The sequence below is a fragment of the Zalophus californianus genome, chromosome 10 (assembly GCF_009762305.2).
Source record: "Zalophus californianus isolate mZalCal1 chromosome 10, mZalCal1.pri.v2, whole genome shotgun sequence".
Lineage (NCBI taxonomy): Eukaryota > Metazoa > Chordata > Mammalia > Carnivora > Otariidae > Zalophus > Zalophus californianus.
In genome coordinates this window covers 3,923,929-3,948,978 of record NC_045604.1, presented here as the reverse complement: position 1 = coordinate 3,948,978, position 25,050 = coordinate 3,923,929, and the positions used below count along the sequence as shown (strand labels likewise).

Below are 25,050 nucleotides of genomic sequence, written 5' to 3'. Positions count from 1 at the left end.
AATCATATGGTATTTTTGTTTCTCCATCAGACTTATTTCACTTAGCCTAATACCTTCAAGGTCCACCTGTGTCGTCACAAGTGCTGTGCCCTCAAGCACTTTAAGGTTCTGGCGCAGAGCATGTGCCCAGCACTGGTTGTCCGTAACTAGCCTTTGCCTCTATCAGCCACAGCCATGTTCCTGCCTTTCCTCCTGAGAGGCAGCTCTTTACTTTCACCTTCTCTCCAGGGATCCTTTCCATCTCCCCTGGGATCCTGGCCCCACTCTGCTGATCATCATCCACACGCTAGTGCAAGCTTGGAGGTCTGGCTCAAGAGTTACAACAATGTATACCATGTATGGACTCCAGTTAATAGTGTGGGATTGTATATTTGCAAGCACTAAGAGAGTAGATCTTAAAAGTTTTCATCACAAGAAAAAATATTTGTTTTGGTCTGTCTCCCTCTCTGGTTTCGTCTTGTTTCAGTTTTCCCTCCTTTCCCCTATGATCCTCTGTCTTGTTTCTCAAATTCCTCATATCAGTGAGATCATATGATAATTGTAACCATAAGAGACTCTTAATCTCAGGAAACAAACTGAGGGTTGCTGGAGTGGAGGGGGGTGGGAGGGATGGGGTGGCTGGGGGACGGACATTGCGGAAGGGTATGTGCTGTGGTGAGCGCTGTGAATTGTGTTAAGACTGAAGGATCACAGGCCTGTACCCCTGAAACAAATAACACATTATATGTTAATAAAAAAAGAAAAATTTGGAAGGAAAAGTAAAAAAGAAAATTTGTAACTGTGTGTGACGGATGTTAACTAGACTTCTTGTGGTGATCATTTTGCAATAAATACAAATATTGAGTCGCTAAAAAGTTATGATGATGAAGGAGATTTTTTTTAAAGATTTTATTTACTTATTTGACAGAGAGATAGCGAGAGCAGGAACACAAGCAGGGGGAGTGGGAGAGGGAGAAGCAGGCTTCCCGCCGAGCAGGGAGCCCGATCATGACCTGAGCAGAAGGCAGACGCTTAACGACTGAGCCACCCAGGCGCCCAATGAAGGAGATTTTAAAATCGGTGTAGGGATACTAAGTACCTAAGTACCTTTCCACAGGTAACTCTGCTGCAGACAGTTTAGTCCAGGAGCAAATTACAGAACAATAGCTGTGATAATACCACAGGCCATTAGAAAGAGGAGTAGCCCTCTGAGGCAGCTGCCCGGGGCTCCTTGTGCAAGACAGACTTGCATGTGCCTTGTCTTCCCAGCTAAGGGCTGCAACAAACTAGCAGGACGGCGTGTATAGTAGGTAACATGTAACTACCCCGAGAAAGGAATGATTCCAAGTGTCCTTTGCACATAGGACTCTGAACATCTTTTGGGGGCACGTTTTCTAAGGATAAAAAGAACTCGGGGAAATCAGTCGTTTCATTGTAGATGTTATAATTTTGAGATTATTGTATGTGTATTGTAGATAAAGCAAATAAGCAAAAGCTGTTGGTGATATTAGAATCCAAAGTTTTCATTATATATATATATATATAATATATATAATTTTTTCTGCCGAGAGCTTTATTGTTTCCATTTGGTTGGTCCACAGCTTGGAAGAGGGCTCCAGGGGGGCTAAAAAGCTGCCTAGTAGCTGTAGGGAGAGGCTCAGGCACAAGCCTTAGCATCAGGGGGATGCCAGGGGGGCCCTTCACAGGCTGCTGGGCTCTAGAGGCTCCTAGTCATGCTTGACAGTGGGCCTTTAAAGAGATGCTCACCCAGCCCAGCCTGGGGGCTAGGCAGCATGTGGAGGCAAGTCAGGAGGTCACCCACCATCTTTTTTTTAAATTGTTATGTTAATCACCATACATTACATCATTAGTTTTTGATGTAGTGTTCCATGATTCATTGTTTGTGCATAACACCCAGTGCTCCATGCAGAACGTGCCCTCTTTAATACCCATCACCAGGCTAACCCATCTCCCCCCCCAGAACCCTCAGTTTGTTTTTCAGAGTCCATCGTCTCTCATGGTTCATCTCCCCCTCTGATTTCCCCCCCTCATTCTTCCCCTCCTACTAGCTGCTTCTTCTTCTTCTTCTTCTTCTTCTTCTTCTTCTTCTTCTTCTTCTTCTTCTTCTTCTTCTTCTTCTTCTTCTTCTTCTTCTTCTTCTTCTTCTTCTTCTTCTTCTTCTTCTTCTTCTTCTTCTTCTTCTTCTTCTTCTTCTTCTTCTTCTTCTTCTTCTTCTTCTTCTTCTTCTTCTTCTTCTTCTTCTTCTTCTTCTTCTTCTTCTTCTTCTTCTTCTTCTTCTTCTTCTTCTTCTTCTTCTTCTTCTTCTTCTTCTTCTTCTTCTTCTTCTTCTTCTTCTTCTTCTTCTTCTTCTTCTTCTTCTTCTTCTTCTTCTTCTTCTTCTTCTTCTTCTTCTTCTTCTTCTTCTTCTTCTTCTTCTTCTTCTTTTCTTCTTTTATTCTTTTCTTCTTTTCTTCTTTTCTTCTTTTCTTCTTTTCTTCTTTTCTTCTTATTCTTCTTCTTCTTCTTCTTCTTCTTCTTCTTCTTCTTCTTCTTCTTCTTCTTCTTCTTCTTCTTCTTCTTCTTCTTCTTCTTCTTCTTCTTCTTCTTCTTCTTCTTTTTTCTTCTTCTTCTTCTTTCTTCTTTCTTCTTCTTCTTCTTTCTTCTTCTTCTTCTTCTTCTTCTTCTTCTTCTTCTTCTTCTTCTTCTTCTTCTTCTTCTTCTTCTTCTTCTTCTTCTTCTTCTTCTTCTTCTTCTTCTTCTTCTTCTTCTTCTTCTTCTTCTTCTTCTTCTTCTTTCTTCTTCTTCTTCTTCTTCTTCTTCTTCTTCTTCTTCTTCTTCTTCTTCTTCTTCTTCTTCTTCTTCTTCTTCTTCTTCTTCTTCTTCTTCTTCTTCTTCTTCTTCTTCTTCTTATTCTTCTTCTTCTTCTTCTTCTTCTTCTTCTTCTTCTTCTTTCTTCTTCTTTCTTCTTCTTCTTCTTCTTCTTCTTCTTCTTCTTCTTCTTCTTCTTCTTCTTCTTCTTCTTCTTCTTCTTCTTCTTCTTCTTCTTCTTCTTCTTCTTCTTCTTCTTCTTCTTCTTCTTCTTCTTCTTTTCTTCTTCTTCTTCTTCTTCTTCTTCTTCTTCTTCTTCTTCTTCTTTCTTTCTTCTTTCTTCTTCTTCTTTCTTCTTCTTTTCTTCTTCTTCTTCTTCTTCTTCTTCTTCTTCTTCTTCTTTTCTTCTTTTCTTCTTTTCTTCTTTTCTTCTTCTTCTTCTTCTTCTTCTTCTTCTTCTTCTTCCTTCTTCTTCTTCCTTCTTCTTCTTCCTTCTTCTTCTTTTCTTCTTTTCTTCCTTCTTCTTCTTCCTTCTTCTTCTTCCTTCTTCTTCTTCCTTCTTCTTCTTCCTTCTTCTTCTTCCTTCTTCTTCTTCCTTCTTCTTCTTCCTTCTTCTTCTTCCTTCTTCTTCTTCCTTCTTCTTCTTCCTTCTTCTTCTTCCTTCTTCTTCTTCCTTCTTCTTCTTCCTTCTTCTTCTTCCTTCTTCTTCTTCCTTCTTCTTCTTCCTTCTTCTTCTTCCTTCTTCTTCTTCCTTCTTCTTCTTCCTTCTTCTTCTTCCTTCTTCTTCTTCCTTCTTCTTCTTCCTTCTTCTTCTTCCTTCTTCTTCTTCCTCTTCTTCCTCTTCTTCTTCCTCTTCTTCTTCTTCTTTTCTTCTTCTTCTTTCTTCTTCTTCTTCTTCTTCTTTCTTTCTTCTTCTTTCTTCTTCTTCTTCTTCTTCTTCAACATATATTGCCTTATTTGTTTCAGAGGTACAGATCTGTGATTCAACAGTCTTTCACAATTCACAGCGCTCATCACAGCACATACCCTCCCCAATGTCTATCACCCAGCCACCCCATCCCTCCCACCCCCCAGCACTCCAGCAACCCTCAGTTTGTTTCCTGAGATTAAGAATTCCTCATATCAGTGAGGTCATAGGATACATGTCTTTCTCTGATGGTCACCCACCATCTTGATGAATTTCACCTCCTCACCTAGGAAGTGGCTCCAGGAAGTCACAGAGATGGGGTCTGAGTGGGCAGAACCCAGGGCATGCAGCTCCAGAAGGGTCTGGTTCAGGCTCTTCTCCAGAGGCAGTGCGGCTTCCATGGTGTCCGGGGTTTCACCCCACTCATCCTAGGATGGTTTGTGCGCAAGTGTGTGAAGAAGGTGTGGCCACTGCACTGGTTTTGCATCTTTAAGAGACACTCAACACCCTCACACTTCTCCTCAGCCAACTCACAGAAGTAGGCAAGACCCTCCAGAATCACACCCACCTGGTGGAAATAGAAGCCCAGAGAGAGGTATGTGTAGGATGCTCACAGATGCATGTTGACCAGGTGGTTGACGGTGGCCTCCACCTCAGTGGAATAATTCTGGCGAATCTGGGAGCTCATGGTGGATTGGTAATAAGGAGCTAAGCTCAAAATAGGGTGTTGGCTGGTCCCGGAGGCAGATGGTGGCCAAGGAGATGGCTCTGAAGGTTGGGACTGGAAGAAAGGTTGTGGTCGGAGCCTGGTAGAAAGGGCATCCCTGTGTCTGTTCCATCCAAACACTGTTGAAGAGAGAGACAGATCTGCAGGACCACCAGGTGCACTGTTCAAGGTTTTCATTATTTGAGAAAAGAGAAAATATGGAAACAAAGAAGTTTAATGGGGGTGCTCTACAAAAAATCTGAGTTAATATCAATACAAGCACAAAGTTAGGTATAATACAATCTGCACATAATCCATATAAATTATAGCAGTATTATATACAACCTAATCCATGTGAACTGTTAATCTATATTATGCATCCATACATATGGGGGAGGTGGGAGAAGGGACAGAGAGAGAAAATGCAAGAGTTTGCTCTGTCCAGTGAAAGGGCTTGGAAGCCGTTATGTTCTGGGAGCAATGAGCACACCTGACTTTCAGGTGCTGTCTTCTAAAATACCATTCTCACTAGAGGAATCAGGACTCCTTTGAGGAATGGTGAGTTCTAGGTTTGAGGCAGGGGATCTCGAAGGCGAGCTTAAGATCTCTCACAGTATCAGAATGAGAGGAAATGCCAAAGATTGGGTCCTGTCAAAAGAACCCAGATGAAGGGCTCTCACCAGCCAAGTTTGGGACAATATGAGCATCAGAAAGAAAAAGGTTTGTGATTGATCATATGAATAAAAATGTCAGCCTTTAATGATTAAAAAAAAAAAGTAAGAGAAAAGGAAAAATAAGAGAAAGGGGAAATAAAAGTGCCTTTGCTACCATGGGGATTCTTAGTACACAACTCTTACTCTGAAAATCGTAGCTAAGAGGAAATAAGTAAGCTTTACCTTGTTTATTATTCGTCTGGATAGGTAGGTTTTATGCTGCAGTAACGAACAACCTTAAAGTCTTGGTGGCTTAAAACAAGAGTTTGTTTCTCACCTTCACTACGGATCACTCTTGGGTCCGCAGGTGTGCTGATCCACGTCATCCTCCACAGGGACTTGGTCATTTAGGATGCTGCTGGTCTCTGAGGCAGTTGGAAGGAAGGTGCTGGAAAGTATACCCACACGTCTGCTCGTATTTCATTGGCCCAGGCACGTTACACGGCCATGTCCAAATTCAGGAGAGTGGAAAGTTCAATCCCATGATGGCAGATTCGGTAACTTTTGTAGGAAATAATCTCCTCTCCTCTGCCCCAGGAGCAGAGGGGCTGATTGTGTGATTTGCTGTGGCTGATGAGGGTGGGGGTCAGTGACAGCATGCTGGCCCAAAGCAGAGGCTCTGGGAGGCACGTCCCGCTTTCCCTTTCTCCTTCGCACTCATCTCATCCCGCGGAAAGATAGCAGGCCCCCGGGAGCCATGGCTTCCTCATTTGGATGCCTGGTGATCCTGACCCATCGCCTGGAGCCACGCCCAGCACAGCTGCAGCTGAGCCAGCACCAAATCACAGCTCTGGGAGCAAGCAATGTTTGTTGTGATAAGCCACCATGATTTGGAGTTGTTTGTTATGAAGCTAGAGCTGACTGATACACCCATCCAGGACCCAGAGGGAAGAAGAAAACAGCGTGTTGGTGAACAGCTGCCTCTCAACGAAGGAGAGTGAGTCCCACGGGAGATGGTGCCAGCCAACCCTGTGGGTGGAAGGCGGTTAGGAACAGAGTGCTTGGATGGGACCTCAGTATCACCCTATGGATGCCTTGCTCTTTGCAAAGGGTTTAAGGGTACCTTTGAAACAGAGAGCGCTAATGTCAAGTCGGCCCCACCGCTTGCGCAGCCCGCCCCCTGCTGAGTCAGTATAAGCGATAGCACTCTCTTTGCAACAGTTTGGCTAAAATGTTCATCCGTGTTTACTCAGGGCTTCAGTCCAGAGCGCGTACAGGAGACTCGGTAGTCGGGCAAACACCAGCCCGAGAACCAGCACACGCGGAACGTGGTAACTTTATAAGGCGATTTTCCGAGACGCCTCAAAGTGTCAGGACATGTGGATCAAACAGCCACCTGTGTGGGGGGCTGTTCTGGTTTCAAAGTGACAAAATAAAACACATGTTGCGCTTACTCCCTGATAGGATTCTAGGTTGAAAAAAACTGTGAAAGTGCCGGTTGCTCAGTTTGGGAAATCTGACTTCAGCGTGGACATTGGGAGCTAACAGGGTATTTTTGATAATATTCCTAGACATGATAGAGGTATCAAGGCTATTTGGAGATTTTTTTCTTGTTATAGGAGATGCAGGCTAAAGTGTTTAGCGGCTGAATATCATGATATCTAACCCAGTTTCAAGTGGTTCAGCCATAAATTTATACAGGTAAACACATATCCATATAAGGTTTGCAATTAAGGGAAAATGTTAACATTTCTTGAGTCTAAGTGATGGGTATACAAGTATCTTATTCTGTCAAATTTATATTTGAAATTTTTCATAATAAAAAAAGCTAGAAACAAAACAAAGCAAGATATGGGGGGGAGGGTGTGAAATTCAGATCTGTGCCCAAAATGTTGCCCTCATCCCGAGGTGCACGAGGTTAAGTGTGGCCATGATTTGTTTTCTTGTCCCTGCTTCTGGGCCATTTCATTTCAGGGATTCTGAGCTTGAACGGTTGCTCTTGGCCTTCTGCATCCTGCATCTTCTTCTCTTTACAAAGAACCATCCATTGATTAGGGAGAGAGATCAATAATCACACTTTACTTGACTTACGGCCCCTCTGGAGAAACCACATCTTGGTGGATGGCCTGGTGCTTCTTAGTTTTAGAAAGAACAACATTATATATATATATATATATATATATATATATATATATATATATATATAATAGATTCATGTACTTGACCTTAATGTGTTAATATTTTTCCTGTATTCCAACCTATTCTGCCTCATTGGACAAGGCGTTTCTCTTCTTTAAGGTTAATTTCACCTTTGATCCAGAGCATGTCTTTTCCTGATGCCTACAGGGTCTGATTTGGTCTGCGATCCTCTCTCTTCACGGCCTCTTGACTCTTGGCCTTCAGCTTAACACACACACAATTTGTAGAGCCAATTTGTAGGTCTTATATTTCTGCTGGACATCAGCCTGGTGAGCTACTGACCTGATTTTACTATTTCTAATACGGTCTGTCAGATCATCTCGTACCTTTGGTGTTGGGGGCGGTGGTTCCAGGAGAATCAAGGCATGGCTCTGTGTGCCCCTGCCTTAGGGCTGGGAGATCATCTCGATTTCCTAGTGGACCTGCCCATGCCAACTCAAAGACCTCGGCATTGTACTAATGTGGTAACTGGTGTTACCGGCCACTTCACTGCCCCGTTTCTCTGGTGGGGCTTCCCAGCTCACTCACTGCTCTGCCTGGCTATGCGGGTAACCACGACTGCAACCTGGACCTCACTCAAAGCTACAGGGATGTATTGGCTCACACGGCAGACAGACTGGAATGTTCTCAGTGGTGGTTTTCAAACTTTCCACATGGTGACAGCTTGCTGGGGCCAGGAGCTTTGGATTTATTAGGTCTGGGATGTTGCATTTCTGGTAAGTTTCCAGGTGAGGCTGACATTGCTGGTCCAGGGACCACACTTTGAAAACCACTACTCTAAGCATGAACTCCCTTGAAAATGGGGAAAGGAGATGAAGCAAGAGCTCTTTGCTTTCATTTCCCTATACCTAAAATGTCTTTGGCTGAGGTCTCAAGTTAATAGGAGAAAAGCAGTTCTGGCTTGAGTGAAAAAGGGAACAGAAGGCTAAGAATTTGAACTAAACCAAAGCCCCTTGTGAACCAGGCCCTTTCTTCTGGGGCTTAGCACTCAGTGACCCTACAGGAGCTGGTCAAGTTTGTAAGGGAAGCGAGCAGGTGGTGCCTTGTCCTTGTCTTTCAAAACCTTCTTTTTATCATGTCCCATTGCTAATAAATGCAAAGCTTTACCTAGTATGTTTTTCCACCCTACCAAGACAAATAGTCCTCCCGAAGCTTTGGCTCAAGGACTAGTCTGCTGTAGAACAAGATCCAAGTGAGTTAAGGCCTGTGCGCAGTTTTTTGGAAAAAGCTCTGGGGAGCCAGTTGCTGATCAGAAAATTAGTTACAGCTTTGTGTGGTGGGAGGAAGGTCTGGTATTGACTATATTCCAGAAAATGAAAAGCCGTGGGTAGTCTGACTTTAAACCTTCAGTTGACTGGGGGAGTAGATGTCACCTTTTAATTTACCACAACGCGGACCTTCACAAAGGAAATGCATTTGGCTGAGGTGGGAATTAGAATATGTTGTGTAGGGGGTTGACCCAGACGGAGTCTAAAAGGAATTCTGATTTTCTGGGTGTGTTGGTCTGCAGGTGTCTTATTGACATGAGTTTATTTTTAGAGGCCTTTGATTTCTGGCTGAAGGAGGGAGAAGCTTAAGGGCTGGGGAGCAGTTCCTAGGAAAAAGACAAGAACAATGACGTGACAAAATTATTATTAGGTTAACGTCAGAGCACAAAACTGTATTCTGCATTACTCCCGCAATTAAAAAAATACCTAGCGGATGGACTCTCACTTCACAAACTCAGATAGGCAAGAAGTATGTCTTTTTATTTTTTATTTTATTTTTTAAAAGATTTTATTTATTTGAGAGAGAGAGAGAAAACGAACGGGGTGGGGAGGGGCACAGGGAGAAGCAGACTCCCTGCCGAGCTGGGAGCCTGAAGAAGTATGACTTTTTAAATGCTTTCTATTACACATTTTCATTTCCATTTTTTGTAGTCTCTTCGATGGCAGAAATTTTACTTCAGTCCATTTAAGATTGGACCCCATTTTTTCCCACAGTCACCGCTGAATCCCTAGAGCTTGGGGAACGAATTAGATTCATGTGATAACTTTCCTTTAAAATTTGCTGAGACATCTCTAAAAGCCCTATTGAAAATATAATAAATATTTCTGAATGTGCCGTCAGATGAAAGTTGTTAATTGTGTCATTCGACTCTCCTGTATCTTGGCTGAATGCTTGTGGCTGTTTGAAGTATAATTTGTGGAAAGCAGTGTGCTATATTCTCTCACTTTCACAGTGATTTATCAGTTTATTCCTGCAGGTCCATCACTTTCGATGTAGATCCAGAGTCTGTTTAATAATGTGCATCCAGGTTTAGAATGGTTACATTGCTTTGGTAACTTTAATCATCTGCAGAAACTCTGTCTTTAATGAGGCTATTTGCCTTAAAGTCTTCTGTGGCTGACATTAACATGGCCAGACTGGCTGTCTCTGGTTGTTACTGGGCTGATGTATCTCTTCCCATTCTTTGCCTTCCAACGGTTCAGTGCTTTCATGCATTAGGTGTGTCTTTTTGCAAACAGCCTCAGAGCTGCATTGTGTCGCAATCCACTCTGACATTCTCGTTTAGCTGGCAAGTTCAGTTTATATGTATGGGAATAATTGATATATTTGGATTTGGTGTTACTATTTGTTTTCATATTATACTTTCCAGTCTAGGTTTGTGTCCCTCTCTTTAAAAATCCTTTCCTACGAACAATATTCGTATATTTCCCTTGATCCCTGTTTCCTACACCTGCGGGCACATGTCATTTTCTTAAAGTCCAATTAAGTTGCTTCCTGGTGCAGCCTTTTCGTCTGAATATTTAGCAACAAGTTCTTTCTCACTTGTAAATCGAGGTGAAATTCACACACTATAAAATTAACCATTTTAAAGTGAATAGTTCTACAGCATCTCGTATACTCCTAATGTACAGCCGCCACCTCTGTCCAGTTCCAAAATTTGACAAGTTCCCTCTTGCCATGTACAGATGGTCCCCAACTTACAATGGTTTGACTTATAATTCTTTTTTGACGTTATGATGGTGCACAAGCACTGCACAGGGAAAACTGTGCCTTGAGTTTTGAATTTGGGTCTTTTCCCGGGCTAATGATGTGCCGGAGACCCCCTCTCGTGATGCTGGGCCATGGGCAGTGGCCGTGGCTCCCAAGCAGCCACGGGGTCACCAACCAATGTGCTGATGACCATCCCGGCCCCGTGCAACCATTCTGTTTCTCACTTTCAGTACGGCATTCAGTAAGTTACAGGAGCTATTCAACACTCTATTATTAAACAGACTTTGTGGGGGATGATTCTGCCCCACCGCAAGCTCCTGTAAGCATTCTGAGCGCTTGTCAGGGAGGCACGGATGAGCTGTGATGTTCGGTAGGTTAGGTGCAGGAAATGCAATTTCAACTTACGATGCTTTCAACTTACAGTGGGTTTTTCAGGATGTAACACCACTGTAAGTCAAGGAAGAACTGCATTTTACGAGGCCTCGTGCTGGGTTGTTTTAATTTTGTTAAAAAAAGAAGAGCTCTATAACCCGGGAGGAGGTGTGGTCTGCCCTTGTCCTCACTCCGCATCCACTCTGCTGTTAGAACAATCATACGCCTGATCTGAGGTCAAAAAGCAGGTGGATGTGTCCAGTCCTCCATCATCTGGCTGTGCAATGCTGGCTGGCATTGTTGTTGCGAGCTAGTGTTAGCTAGGGCGGCTTCTTCTAACTGAGTCTTGTCCTACTGACTTTATTTTTTATTAATTTTTAAAACTGAGCTATGATTGACATATGACATTGTACTGGTTTCAGATGTACTGTGTGTCTTATGGATGCTGAACGCTGGATCCCAGGAAAATGCCCAGCAAGGGTTGTGGCTGGAGTGCTGACGGTCTCTCCCCACCTGTGTGCGTTAGGGTGAGGGTGTGTAGTCCCCACGTGTGGGATGGGACACTGCTGGGCCCCGGCGCCCTCAGCCTCACCCCACATTCTCCCGTTGCTTTCCGGACATGGTCATTCCTGAGCATACGTACAAAGGAGGAGAATGGGAACAGATGACATCTTGGCCACTAAAATATCGACCCACACGCCGGCAAGGATTTGATTTCAGTTTTCTCCATGGTGTAGACCCCACTTCTGGAATCTGAAGGGGCAGGAATTCGGGGAGGGACTAAGTGTCTTCCAAACGTTTTGCTTGTAGGTGACAGGTTTGGGTGGGGTACCCTAGGGCTTCTGACTGCTCTCATCGGTGTTTCAGTCAGGCTCCCACACTCTGGGCTGACTGTAAGAGTTGTGTGTTTGTGTTTGTTTCTCACAAAGTTTTAAATTTGTCTTTCTCTTCATGATCTACCAGAAAGTGGGGAACGGTTGTGTCAGGAACTCTGCATAGTTGTTTTTTTTTTTTTTTAAACGATACTTCGAGGCCCATAGACCCTGGTACCAAGGGCACAGTGGAAGGGTCTGGAGGATTGTAGCGTTGGGGTCTTTTGTGAATAAATGGTGACCGAACATTTTTGGCAGCTCAGATTCTTGTTCCCAAAGCCTTCATTGGTGAAGGTGTCATAGGCTGACTCCGAAGGCATCCTTCCTGTGGAGGAAGGGCCACGGTCTTGGTCTCGGCCACCTGCTCAGACGTCAGGAAGAGACTGAAGGGAGAACTGTGTTGTCCTGTCACCACCGAAGCGTCAGTCCTGTGGGCCGGTCACTGCACAGCCGTGTCCCATGACTTAGCAAGGTCGCTGCCATCCCAGGATGACAAACACCATGGGGTGTGGAAATTCTCTCTTCTTCACAGCTTCTGCGATACAGTTTCCTTCCTTCTTCTCCATGGGGGAATCTCCAGCAGATGTCCGTGTATTTGGAGGTCTGTTTTGGGGTAGGTGGGCAGAGCCCCGAGAGGAGTGGTGGCTCCAATGACCTGAGTTGAATTTGTAAGTTCAGTCATTTTGCTTTACGTCATTTGTTTTTGTCATTGATCTTATCACCCCTTGATACACTTTTTTTGTTGTTTCTCACGCTAAAAGATAAGTTTGCCTTTTCTGAATTGCATCACCATTGCCGAATACACAGCAAAATAAATTAATAATGAAAAAATTAATATTCATTGCATTAAGGTAGCTGTTTGGGTGGATGAACGGGCAGAAGCAGCAGAACTCGCTGAGGGAGCCGTAAGCCGAGACTCCCTATGTCCGTCCACGGCCAACCTCCCGCTCCTCTTGGAGGGATTGAGGAACGCTCTCTTCTTGGACGTTGGCGGTCCTGCGGGTTCGCCCTCCTGCTCCGCGAGCCATCGCACCAAGCGTGTCAGGCAGAGTCTGCCCGGCCCACACTGCCAGGAACCCGGCCCACGGTCTGCATATACCATTCCCGAGGGCCCTTCTGACCACCGGTATGGTTTCTGAGCACCAGGAGAAATTCCTCTGTGTGTGATTTCCCATTTGCTTTAAAGTAAAAGCCAGAGGCCGGACTGTGGCTTTTCAGTAGGGCCACCCATCATCTCCGTTTATGGCTGTTGTCCCGGTGGTATTATGAATGCCCCATCTTTCCTCGTAAGTGGGTCCAGTTTGGATGCTGGACTATGTCCCTTCTTCCTCTACCTCTCCCCTGATGTACTTCTCTGACCTATTTTCGCCCCTTCTCGCTCTGCTGCAGCCACCCTCAGCTCCCCACTGTCTCTTGAGCTCATGGGTGTGCTCCTGCCCCCAGAGCCTTCATGTGAGCTGTTTCTATTTCTGGAACACTCTTCCATGGGTTATCTGCATAATCAATTCCTTCAAGTCTTTGCTTAAATTTTACCTTCTCAGTGAAACATAGGTTGACCATAGGCCTTGTTGTTTCTGTTCCCTGCTGTAGCAGAAGAGCCTAGAATGCCTCACACAGAAAGCATCAGTACACATTTGTTGAATGAAAGAGTGAAAGAATAAATGAAAACTTATGTTATTTTCTATTTCCCCCAAAGACTTGCCAGGTGACTGGCCAGCTGTAAAGATCCAAGGTGCTACTAGCTGATGATGACTTACTAGTTTATCCCTAAATTGGTCATCTTTTTCATTTTTATTTCCCAATAAATTGGACCTTTTTACAGCATAGGACTTGACAATTTTGTCACAGACCAGTTTAAGGGAAACTAGGAAGAGAGACAGGTCTTTAGAATCCCTAGAAATAGTCCCACAGAAGCATCTCTCTATTTTATCTAAAAGACAGGCTAAACCAGCAGAAATGGTTCTAAAAGTAAAAAAATATCAATGTTGGCATCATGCTGTGTGGTTTATGGAGCTCTCTCAATCCCACTATCTTATTTAATCCTTATAATAGCACTTTCTATTATCCCTATTTAGTTTATGAAGAAACATAACCCAGAGAGAATGATGATTTCCTGCGAGATATATGGCTGGTTGTGTGGCAGAGTGTTTAAGTGGCAAAGTGACTTCCCACGCCTGGTTTAGTGCCACCCTATGCCTGATGTCCCTTTCTAAATTATATCAGGACACCGTTTCATTAGTTGTGCCTTCTGGGGTCTTTGGGAGAGTATACAGGAGACAGAGAATGTCATGACCCACAGCACGTGAGAGGGTGTTGTCCCAGTCCTATTGTGTAGCTTGATGGACACTAAGGGAGCAAGGCCAGGGGCATTTGCCACCCAGGTCCAAATGGACACTTTATGCAAGGCTTTCATAAGAAACAGAAAAAGACTCTTTCTTAGGATATTTCACAGTCCCCTCCCAGTGTCCTCTTACAATCATGACAACTGTACACATAATAATAGTAATAATAGTTACCCTGTACTAAGCACACTGTATATCATGAACTATTCTAAGTACAGGTGTTAATTCACTTACATCTCACATCAACTCTTTGCAGCAAGCATTATGATTAGCCCATTTCCACAAAAGGTCCTAAAAGCACACTTGAGCCCATCTCACGGCTAGAAATTTGTAGAAAGGGGGTTTGAACCCATATGGCTCAAGAAAGTGCTCCAGAAAAGTGCTGTCCAATAGAAATATAAGCCACATGTGGTTTTAAATCTTCTGGCAGTTACATTAAAAAGTGAGAAGAAACATCCAGGCATACCTAGAGGGTATTATGCTAAGTGAAATAAGTCAGACGGAGAGAGACAAATACCATATGATTTCACTTATATGTGGAACCTAAAACACAAAAACAAAGGCAGCAACAAACCCATCAATACAGAGGGCAAACTGGTGGTTGCCAGAGGAGAGGGGAGTGGGAAGAGGGACAAAATGGGTGAAGGGGAGTGGGAGGTACAGGCTTCTAGTTATGGAATGAATAAGTCCCAGGGATGAAAGGCACAGTCTATGCAGCATAGTCAGTGGTACTGCGATAGCCTCGTCTGGTGACAGATGGCAGCTACAGTCACCGTGGGCACCGCATAAGGTACAGAGATACACAGTCACTGTGTTGTGCCCCTGAGACTAATGTAACATTGTGCATCAGCTATACTTCAATAATAAATAAATGTGAAAAGAAACAAATGAAGTCAATTTTAATAATGTGTTTGATTTAACCCAATATATCAAAAGTTTAATACTTCAACATGTAACCATATAAAAATTATTAATATGATAGTTCACAGTTTGACACTAAGTCTTCTAAGTGTGGTATGCATTTTACTCTTAGAGCACGTCTCAACTTGGAGTGTAAATTTTCATCAGAAATACTTAAACTATATTTAGATTTCATTAAATGTATAATTGAAAAAATAGATTTCCATATTCAAGTTATTTCAATCATACCTAAAGTTTTCCAGTAACTGAATCAAGTATGAGTTTTTAAATTAAAATTAAATACAGTGTAAAATTCAGCCCCTCTATGGTACATTCTGAGTGCCCTAGAGCCCCCTGTGGCCAGTGACCGCTGTGCGGGGGGCTCTGATGCCCATGTCCATACCCGAGACACCAGACTGCTCTAGCTTTTGGGAGAGGCCCCACTGCCATTTTGGCTCGGCCCCAACTGCCCCCTCCCTGAGTGGTTCTTATGATCTTCTTCTGAGCTTTTCGGATCTTCAGACGTTCAGCCCATAATTCCCATCTTCATCTTTAGCATTAAGATCAAATGTCCTGAATTACCCAGATCCCACATCATGCTTGGAGAAAGGTGAACGACATCATAAAACTAATAAAAAACTATGCCGGTTTTCCTTACCAGCTCTGCTTAACATACAAGAGAATTCAGGATAAGTTAGGACTATCTCTCACCCATCTGGGATAGAAATAAGAGCCAGATTAGATTGCATGTCAGAGCCTTTGCTTAGTGAGGCTCCAAAATCTCTCCTTTGATTATGACCAAAAGCCCTGCACATCCCCTTTGAGTCGGTGTGGGTGACTCTGGGAGAGGGAGAGGATTGGTGAGGAACTGAAGAGAGGAAGTGCCGCTTAGAATTCCCTTTCGTGTTTCCCACCCGGCTTTCAGGGAGGAAGTCCTTGTCCCCTCTGCAGCCAGCAGGGCGGAAGATGAGAGATCTGTCCGGCACTTGAAGTGTGGCTCGTGGAAAACCAAGGAAGTAGGTTTACTTTTGTTTGATTTTACTCAATTTTAAATTTACACAGCCACATGTGGTGGGGAGCATCCATGCTGGAGAGCACGCAGGCTCTGTGAGGCGAGGGACCATGTGGCCCCTCTCCTATCATAGTTCCCAGCGCAGGTGCCTGGGAAAACCGTAGGTGGTGTGTCTCTTCCAGGTTGATCCTTCTGTGCTGAGATGGAGAGGAACTTCTGCTTTCTAGGACTTGGGTGTCTGTGCTGAGGAGCTCAAGAGATTGAAGTTTCCACCATGTGTGCAAAAGGTCTTCAGACATGAGCCAGCAACAGCTGTGAGGCTCAAGGTAGGTGAATTCCTGATAGAAAAATGCTTCTTCTGCCTCTGCTCTGAACTGTATGAGACATTCTTTAAAACGCACGTTCAAGAATTGTCTGAAGGTCTACAAAATAAGAAGAACGAAGGCCATCCGTCCTGGGCATGGAATACTACTTCAGATGGAGTGGGCAATCTTCTGTTTGTCTTTTGTGTCTGGGTGGCTGTGGTGGAAAATGACCTGAGATGGAAAATGTGGCCTGAGATGGAAAATGGATATGCCGATTTAGTGATGGGAGCAAACAGGGTTTGAGCCCCACAACGAGCATTAATCTAAGTGATTTATGTGCACTAATTTACATGACTCTCAAGTTCCACCATCTCTCCATTTTACGGATAAGAAAATTAAAACATGGGATAAGTGACTTTCTCGAGGTCACTTGGCTGACTCAGTGAAGTGACGGGACGGGGTTTGAACCCACGCATCGAGGTTCTGCTCTCCCTGTGTTACCCTGACAAGTATAAGGTATACTTATACCTTGATAAGTATAGCTCTCGCTATACTTATCCTTCCTGTAGCGGGTTTGCTGTGGGCTGTGACATGGTGTGTGCGCATGCGGGGTGAGCTTCCCCAAGATGATGGTTTGGGCTCAGCCTGTGGCAGGTGAGGGGCTGAATGAACAAGGCGTGGGGTGACACGCAGTCTGGGGGGAAAGAATTCACCTTGACATTAGAGCCTCTGGTTTCTTACTGATGAAATTTGGGGAAATATTACTTACTTCATGTGGTTGTTACAATTACATAACGTGTTGTAAGTGGAAGGGCTCTATAAAGCATGAAGTAGGGTGGGTATCGAAGAATCTAAAACACTGGCACATTGGCCGTTAAGCGATGCCAGATCTCAGAGATTACACAGTTACAGGACTTAGTGTTTTACCGAAGATTTGGGGGAATTCTGGCTTTTTCTATGCCGGCAGTTCAAGGCTTCATCTTCCTTGGGCACAAAAGAGAGCCCTGAGGGCTTCCTTGCAATTTCAGATTTTCTGCGTCTTAGAGTTGCCTTAATATCAAAGCAACAAAATGTCTAAGAATTAACCCAGATCGCAAGCACGAGAGAGATGAAAGGATACCTTTGTTCATGTCACTAAAGGCCAGTGCAGCCCCTTGTAGCCCCTTCCAGGAGATGAAAGTCACCCGCGGCCCACGTGAGCATCCCGCGGCGCGTGGCTGCCAACACCCCCGAGGCTCCAAGCCTCCTCGTGGCCGGCTCCACCTCTGACGTGCGTGAGGAGCCGGGCATGTGTCTCCCTGAGGTACTGCTTGCTGTTCTGGTTGTGCCCGCCCCTCAAGGAAGAGCAGGAAGACCATGGGCATTGTGTAAAGTGTGGAGAGACTTCCCTGCAAAGCAGTAATTTAAAAACATCTCTTAAAGCTGGGAAAAGAAACTATGGATTAGTAGTAGCATCGAAATCCATAAAGCATTTGCAGTGAAAATAAATGGTGATTTATTTGTTAAGTCCTAGGTGATCCTTCCCCGGCTGTATATACGTGGCCCAGCCAACAACCACTGAGCCATGAGCTAGCCTTGGGCGCCAGGTGATGTTGGCACATTAACCTATTCCTCTTCACAACATTTCTGCAAGGTGGACGTTATAGCTTTCTTTTCCAGATAAGACTGAGAGAGGCTAAGCCATATGCCTGGAGCCGAGAGCTGGTACCTGGAAGGATGTGACGATGTGTCGGTGCTGCCTGGTCCCTGCTCCTGGCACTGCACCAGCTCGCCTGCCTTGAGTCTCAAGTGAGACATCTTGAGTAACCAGCCAAAGGGGGTGTCCCCAGCGTGCGGTAACTCTGTGGGTGGACAGCAGGGAGCAGCCCACTGGGTTCAAAAGACAGGGTGTCCCAGGAACCACCACCCTCCCTTTCCATAGTAGAGCCTTCTTAGAGCTAAGACCTACTCCACCAAGATGAGTTACAATCCTGTTTATGGTACCGGGGGAGAGTTTTTAAAAATGCACGGGTGTGATGTGATGGCTCAAATTTTATTGAGATTTAATATGTGAAACCCATACTGTCTGTAGTTTCTTCTCTGGCTGGCCCCTCCATCACTGGGATAGCCTTGACTTGAACAGGAGCTACAGAGGTAGTGAATAGAAGGGCCACATGCACCCCAATGTTCACAGCAGCAAGGTCCGCAATAGCCAGCCTGTGGAAAGGGCCGAGATGCCCTTCAACAGCCGAATGGATAAAGAAGACGTGGTCCATATCTACAATGGAATATGACTCAGCCATCAGAAAGGATGAATGCCCAACTTTTGCATCCACATGAATGGGACTGGAGGAGATGATGCTAAGTGAAATAAGTCAAGCAGAGAAAGTCAATTATCATATGGTTTCACTTATTTGTGGAACATAAGGAAGAGCAGGGAGGACATTAGAAGGAAGGGAAAAATGAAGGGGGGGAATGAGAGGGGGAGATGAACCATGAGAGACGATGGACTCCGAGAAACAAACTGAGGGTTCTAGAGGGGAGGGGGGTGGGGGGATGGGTTAGTCCGGTGATGGGTATTGAGGAGGGCACGTACTGCATGGAGCCCTGGGTGTTATACGAAAACAATGGATCATGGAACACTACATCAAAAACTAGTGATGTACTGTATGGTGAGTAACATAACATAATAAAATTAAAAAAAAATATGTGAAACCCATACTGTTTGCAGTTTCTTCTCTGGTTGGCCTCTCCATCACCGGGATAGCCTGGACTTGAACAGGAGCTTCTCTAATCATCATTATAAAGGACAAATCCAGGCTATGATGTTTTCTTTTCAATGTTTTCACCTCCTCCTTGGGGAATTCTTGCTAGTATACAGTGTACGATGTTGCCAGTTAAGTTATTAAAATTTTAAATGCTTCTAGCCACTGCAGATTTCCAGGCATCCATTATGACGTTTCAAGAGTGGGTCTTTCCACCTCAGGGCAAGTGTGGTACTTAGAGAGCTCAAGTTACGCTTTGGCTCTCAGACGAACTAGGTTCCTTTCAATACAGGCCACGAAGGAGGAAGAACAAGGTGAGGGGATAGTAGAGTCTTCTAGAGCACTTAGCTGGAAGCATAGAGACAGCAGACGGAGTCCTCCTGAGAACAGAGGGCTGCAGGCGGGGGTGGCACCACCAGGCATGAGCCCCCTTGCCTGCCTGTCTCTGCCCTGGGCACCGACGGAGCCCGCGGCTCAGCTGCATCCCCACCGAGTGAGTCAGGGCGCAGGCGTCCACACAGCGCAGACTACTCTCCATCCCAGCTCTAGCGTGTCCCACCCTGGAGAGAGGATGCAGTCCCTTAGGATGTGGAGGGAAAAGAGAGAGGGCAATGCAGAGTTGTGTGCACTTCGAATTAGATTGAATTATGTTAGATTATAAAACCTGTGTAACAGAACACCACTCTTCCCATAACTACACTGACTCGTAGCCAGTGAGGAAAATGGTCCGAAAGGCTCGTCACAGAAGGGTCAGAGTGCTTGTCTCTCTGGATGGTGGGTTATGAGTGTTGGCTTTTTTCTACATTTGTTTGGTTACATTTTCTGATTTTCAGTCATGATTTTAATTGCTTTTGCAACAACAACAAAAAGAAAAAGGCATGAGCTTATTGGAAGAAATAATAAAATAATTTTTTTATATTCAGGTTGTTTTACTTCTTTTTTTTTTTTCTAGCATAAGCAGCCGAGAACAAGAATAACTGGCTGAAAATAAATTGAACGTATGAAACAAAAAGGTAGAACAAAATCCTTAATTTTGGAGAAATTATTTGGAAAAATGAAAATCTTTAGAAATAGTTGCAGAAGAGTTTTATGGTCTGCCAAGCTGCCCATACTTAAAAAAATCATTGAGAGCATTTGATTCTTCAACATTATTAAATACAGCATATTACACACAGGACCTGTTTAAGATGCAACCAGTATAAAACACAGCACAACAAGTATCTTCGTGCCTGTCACCTGATTTATAAAATATACTATTCCTGTCATTTCGGAAACTCCCCGGCTGCTCTCCAGTCCCACCCACTTCCTGCCGCCACCCTGGAAATAGCTATTATCCTGAATTTTGCGGGTCTTTATCCCTCTGATTTTCTTTCAAGTTTTGTATCAATAACAATATATTATTTAAGTTGTTCATTTTTATATGTTAAATAAATGGAATTATATTGTGTATATTCTTCTGCAACTCACTAAGATTCATTCATGTTATTATTGTGACTGTTGTCACAATTCACAGTTGTATAATATTCCACTACACGAATCTATGAATATACCACAATTTATTTGTCCATTTGACAGTTGGTTACTTTTTTTTTTTTTTTGCTTTAATAAACTGCTTCTAAAAATCCGCTAGGACTTGGAGAACTGTGTCAAAGGATAGGTGTATCTTTAAAATTAATAAGCAGTGTATATTTGTAAACCGCACATCTGATAAGGGTTAATATCCAAAATAAATAAGAAGCTCATACAACTCAAGAGCAAAAAAACAAACACTCCAATTTCAAAATGGGCAAAGAACCTGAATTGATACTTTTCCTAAAAAGATATTCAGATAACCAACAGGTATATGAAAAGATGCTCAACATCAGTAATTATTAGGAAAACGCAAATTAAAACCCTGGTGAGATATCACCTCACACCTGTTAGAATGATCAGCACCAAAAAGACAAGAAATAACAGGTGTTGTCAAGGATGTGGAGGAAAGGGAGCCTAAGTGCACTGTTGGTGGAAATGTAGACTGGCGCAGCCACTCTGGAAAATAGTATGGAGGTTTCTCAAAAAATTAAAAATAGAACCACGTCTGATCCAGTGATTCTACTTCTGGGTATAAATCTGAAGGAAATGAAATCACTGTCCTGAACAGGTATGTGAACCCCTGTGTTCATTGCAGCATTATTCCCAGTAGCTAAGACATGAAAACAACCCAAGTGTCCGTCAGTAGACAAATGGACAAAGAGGATGTGGTGTATCTGCAATGGAATATTATTCAGCCATCAAAAAGAAGGGCCTTCTACTATTTGAGGATGTACCTGGAGAGCATTATGCTAAGTGAATTAAGTCAAAGAAAGACAAATACTATATGACCTCACTTACAGGTCGAATCAGAACAAAGCCAAACTCATAGCAACAGAGGTCAGATTTGTGGTTGCCAGCATGGGGAGTCAGGGCTGGGGGACTCGGGTGAAGGTGGTCAAAAGGTACAAACTTAGAAGATAAAAACATTCTGGGGATGTGATGTCCAGCATGGTGACTACAGTTAACAATACCGTATTGTATATTTGAAAGTTGCTAAGAGAGTAGATCTTAAAAGTTCTCATCACAAGGAAAAGAACTGTAACTATGCATATTGGTGGACGTTAACTAGATTTATTGTGGTGATCCTTTCACAATATATACAAATACCAAATCATCATGTCATACGCATTACACTTATAAACATGTCAATTGTATCTCAATAAAACTGGAAAAAAAACCCCAGTGTACTAGATAACGCCACGTTACGCTCCAAACACGGCATGCCTCCCACACCTCCGCCTGCAGTGGTAAGATGTTTTGTTTGGCTACATGCTCACCAGCGTTGGGCTGTGTCAGACCTGCGTGTTCTTCCCTGTGGATGGAGAAACACCGTCTCACTGGGGTCTCCGCGTTCCTTTCCTTGATGTCCTGTGATGAGGTTAAGCAGCTTCTGTGTTCACCCTGCAGCTGTGTTTTCCTCCGTGCTAAGTGTCGCCCACGACCGATGCTCATCTGTCTACTGCGGCGCTTTGCCTCCTTCTTGCAGATTTACTGCTCGGCACGTTCTGCACACGGATCCTTTGTCAGTTATGGGCCTGCACACGCCTTCCCCCAGGTTCTGGCGTGTTCTTTACACTTTCTCTGATACATTTTAATTAACAGTCTCGATTTTAACGTAATATAATTTATCAACTTTTTTCCCCCGTGGTTTTCGTTCTGGATCCTTTACAGTTTCACAGCCGTGAAGCTGTTGGTTTATGTTTTCACCTAAAAGTGTTATGGTTTCGTCTTTCTCACTTCAGTTTTCAATCGACTTGAAACGGATTTATGTGTGTCGTTTCCTTTTTGTTTCATATGGAAATATGCAAAGTGCTATCAACACAGTTCTTCCTGGTCAAATATGCACTGACACATTTCGTGTTTTCTCTGTTCCACAACTTGATGAAAATTTATTCTGCCAATTTTTGGTGCATATTTTTTCTGGTCCTTTTAGGTTATCTGAGATATCTATTGTGCTGACCGACATCTGCAAGCTTCCCCTTCCGTCTCTGGGTTTTCAGGACACCAGCCCAGGGTTCTCTGTGGCTCTGAGTGAATGATCAACAGCTGGATCACGACAGAATCCTGTGACACACCTCTGCATTATTGTTCTTCCAGGCTGAATTCTATCCACAAATCAAAACTCAGAGGTGCACGTTTCAAAGCACCTGCAGATTCACTAATCGGTATCATGAATTTATTTTTTTCCTAGGTTATCTGTTGCAAAGATTAAATCCATTTTTCCCCCCAGAAATCTAACTTGCCTGACTACATCACTCCACTAACCTGCAGGAAATTCAGATGCCTTTGAATATTCTAGAGCCAGGGAGGGGAGCTGAAAGAACGTGCCATGCCTTGTGGAATTACGCATGCTGCCACCAATACATTTTTCCATTTGTAAATGTCATGGAGGGGTGTGTGTGTGTGTGTGTGTGTGTGTGTGTGTGTGTGTGTGTGTGTGTGTGTGTGTGTGTGTGCATCTCTGTAATATTCTATTTATGCAGAAACAGATTGGTATTTGGTTAAGATTTTAGGCTCTGGAGAAAAACTACCTGGAATCAAATTCTGACTCCTCTACTATGTCTTTGTGACCTTGGGCAGGTAACCTATCCTCTACGCACCTTTGTTTCTCTAGCTGAATATGGACACCAGAATTGTTCCCATCCGTAGGGTTGTGGTTGGGCCTGGAGAATCCCCAACCTGGCATGAGGATGCTCCCTCGCCCTCTCAGCTTCCCAACATGGGCTGTCTGTGTCCACGGCCCCCAGGTGCTCCCCTTGCCCAGAAGAGAATGTCGGCCTGTTCCTGTCTGATGCTGTGTGGCTGGCGGAGTGTCTAATCTGTGTAGTGGTGGAGCATGCTAGTGGAGTTTAACTTCTGCCTAGTTAGGGCTGAAACTGTTCTGTACCATCAAACCCTTGCAGCATACATATGCACGGAATGTAGGTCACCGCGTGTACAGTAGGTAGCAACTGACTGTTTTCAGGTAAGGGCACATGGTACGCTGGTCCCTGTTTCACGTTCCTCTTCAATGGCATTTTGGTGGCTGGACTCTTAGTTCTGCAGGTAATGTTTTCGTTTTTAACTGTTCAACTTGGGTTAGGATGAATAGCCACTTACGTAAGTCTGAGTTCACACGTGTGCTTCTTAAGTTAACATACTGAATGTATGTGCATTGCCAGGTTATGGCCATTTGTAAGAGCCACACTAATCTAAGGATTTCCCGTCGATCATTTCCTTCCTTAGTTTGTGAACTAGAAACAGGGCTCTCTTAAGGGGGGTGTGTCTTTGGACAAAGCTCCTTCTTTGCTTCCTCTGCCCCTCTTACCTTGCAAAACTCCAAGGACACCATTCGCTTTCTGTTCTGTGTCTCATGTGTCCTTGAAGCCCCCTTTGTGACAGAACATTTTTATAGATGAGATGGGTTTAAATGTCCACCTCTTTAAGATGAACTTTTTAATGGAGAGGGACAAAGCCACTTCTTTTGGTTTGGAAATTACAGGTATTTTGATGAACACACACACACACGCACACACACACCCCATTTGTGAATACATCCTTTACATTGCAGCCCCCCTAAATTACTTTCTAAATGAAAAAGGTATCTGGAGAGGAAATCCTTGAGCTGACTGCCTTGATTCAGGCTTTCCTCCAGATTGCTCCCAGGAAAGAGACAATGAGGATGCATGTGATGCTGGTATCTTGTATGTATAGACTTTTCTTCATTGTCCTCAGCGACATGCTGTCGGCCCGCAAGCATAAAGGGTGGTCTTGTGACTTGTGAGTCTTCAGGGTTCACGGGAGCTCGTCCTCCCCTCCCCCAGAAGGGACAGTGGGAAGGAACCCAGTCTATAATATGAGAATGGAAAGACGGGGTCCCCCCAGCCCCGTGTGACAAGGGTGTCACTGTGTGCTGACTCTGCCCTGCTCTTTTCAGGGGTCCTGAAGCCACACACAGTAAGAATCCCATGGAGGTCCTGTCCTCCATGCTTGTGAGACCAACAATGGCTGAATGTGGAAAACTTACACATTTTTTCAACTGTATTATTTACACTACTTTATCTTTTCCTGATTTTTTTTTTCTGCCCTCCTAGGGCAGAGGAGGACCTCACGAGCCGAGTTCTATAAAGCTTTGGACTGAGATTTCTCACTCAGCTGATTCATCTTTCCTACTCTCACAGCCTGTGTTTGCACTTGAAGAAGAAACTAGAGGGAAGGAAGGTCATGGGAGGTCACTCCAGAAGAGCTTGAGTCTTTGAGGACGAGACTCTTCACGCTAACATGGTTAAGCAGAGAGTTTCCTAGTGAACATTTGCAACATCCACTGAAGAGACAGCTTTACCCCAAAAGGGGATCAAAACTCACTGACCCAGGGCTTTCCTCGGGGAGCGCCATGCCTTACCCGTGTCTGATGCTGACACTGGTGGAAAGACCCCCAAGCCTTGTCATACCTGAGAACACCAGATACACAGCTCACAGCAAAAACAAAACAAACAAATAACCTCCACAGGACCTTGTAGGAAAGACAGTGAGAGTTTTCGCTATGAAGATTTAAGGTAAAGTTTTGGACTCGGCCTAGAGTGCTCATAGAGCATCTCTAAGGAAAGCCTTTTATTTGGATATGAAATAACCGGAGGTCAGGGAATTCAAGGGGCACAACGGCCATGACCAAGTACTGAAATGCGAGGCCACGCACCCTCCCGGGGGCGCAGGGGAAGGGC

At 44.2% G+C, this 25,050-nt stretch overlaps 1 pseudogene; it reads right to left on the bottom strand.

The window, feature by feature from the left end:
* Positions 1-1,706: 1,706 nt before the first annotated feature.
* LOC113932343 lies at positions 1,707-4,382 on the bottom strand (annotated as a pseudogene).
* Between the last annotated feature and the right edge of the window lie 20,668 nt (positions 4,383-25,050).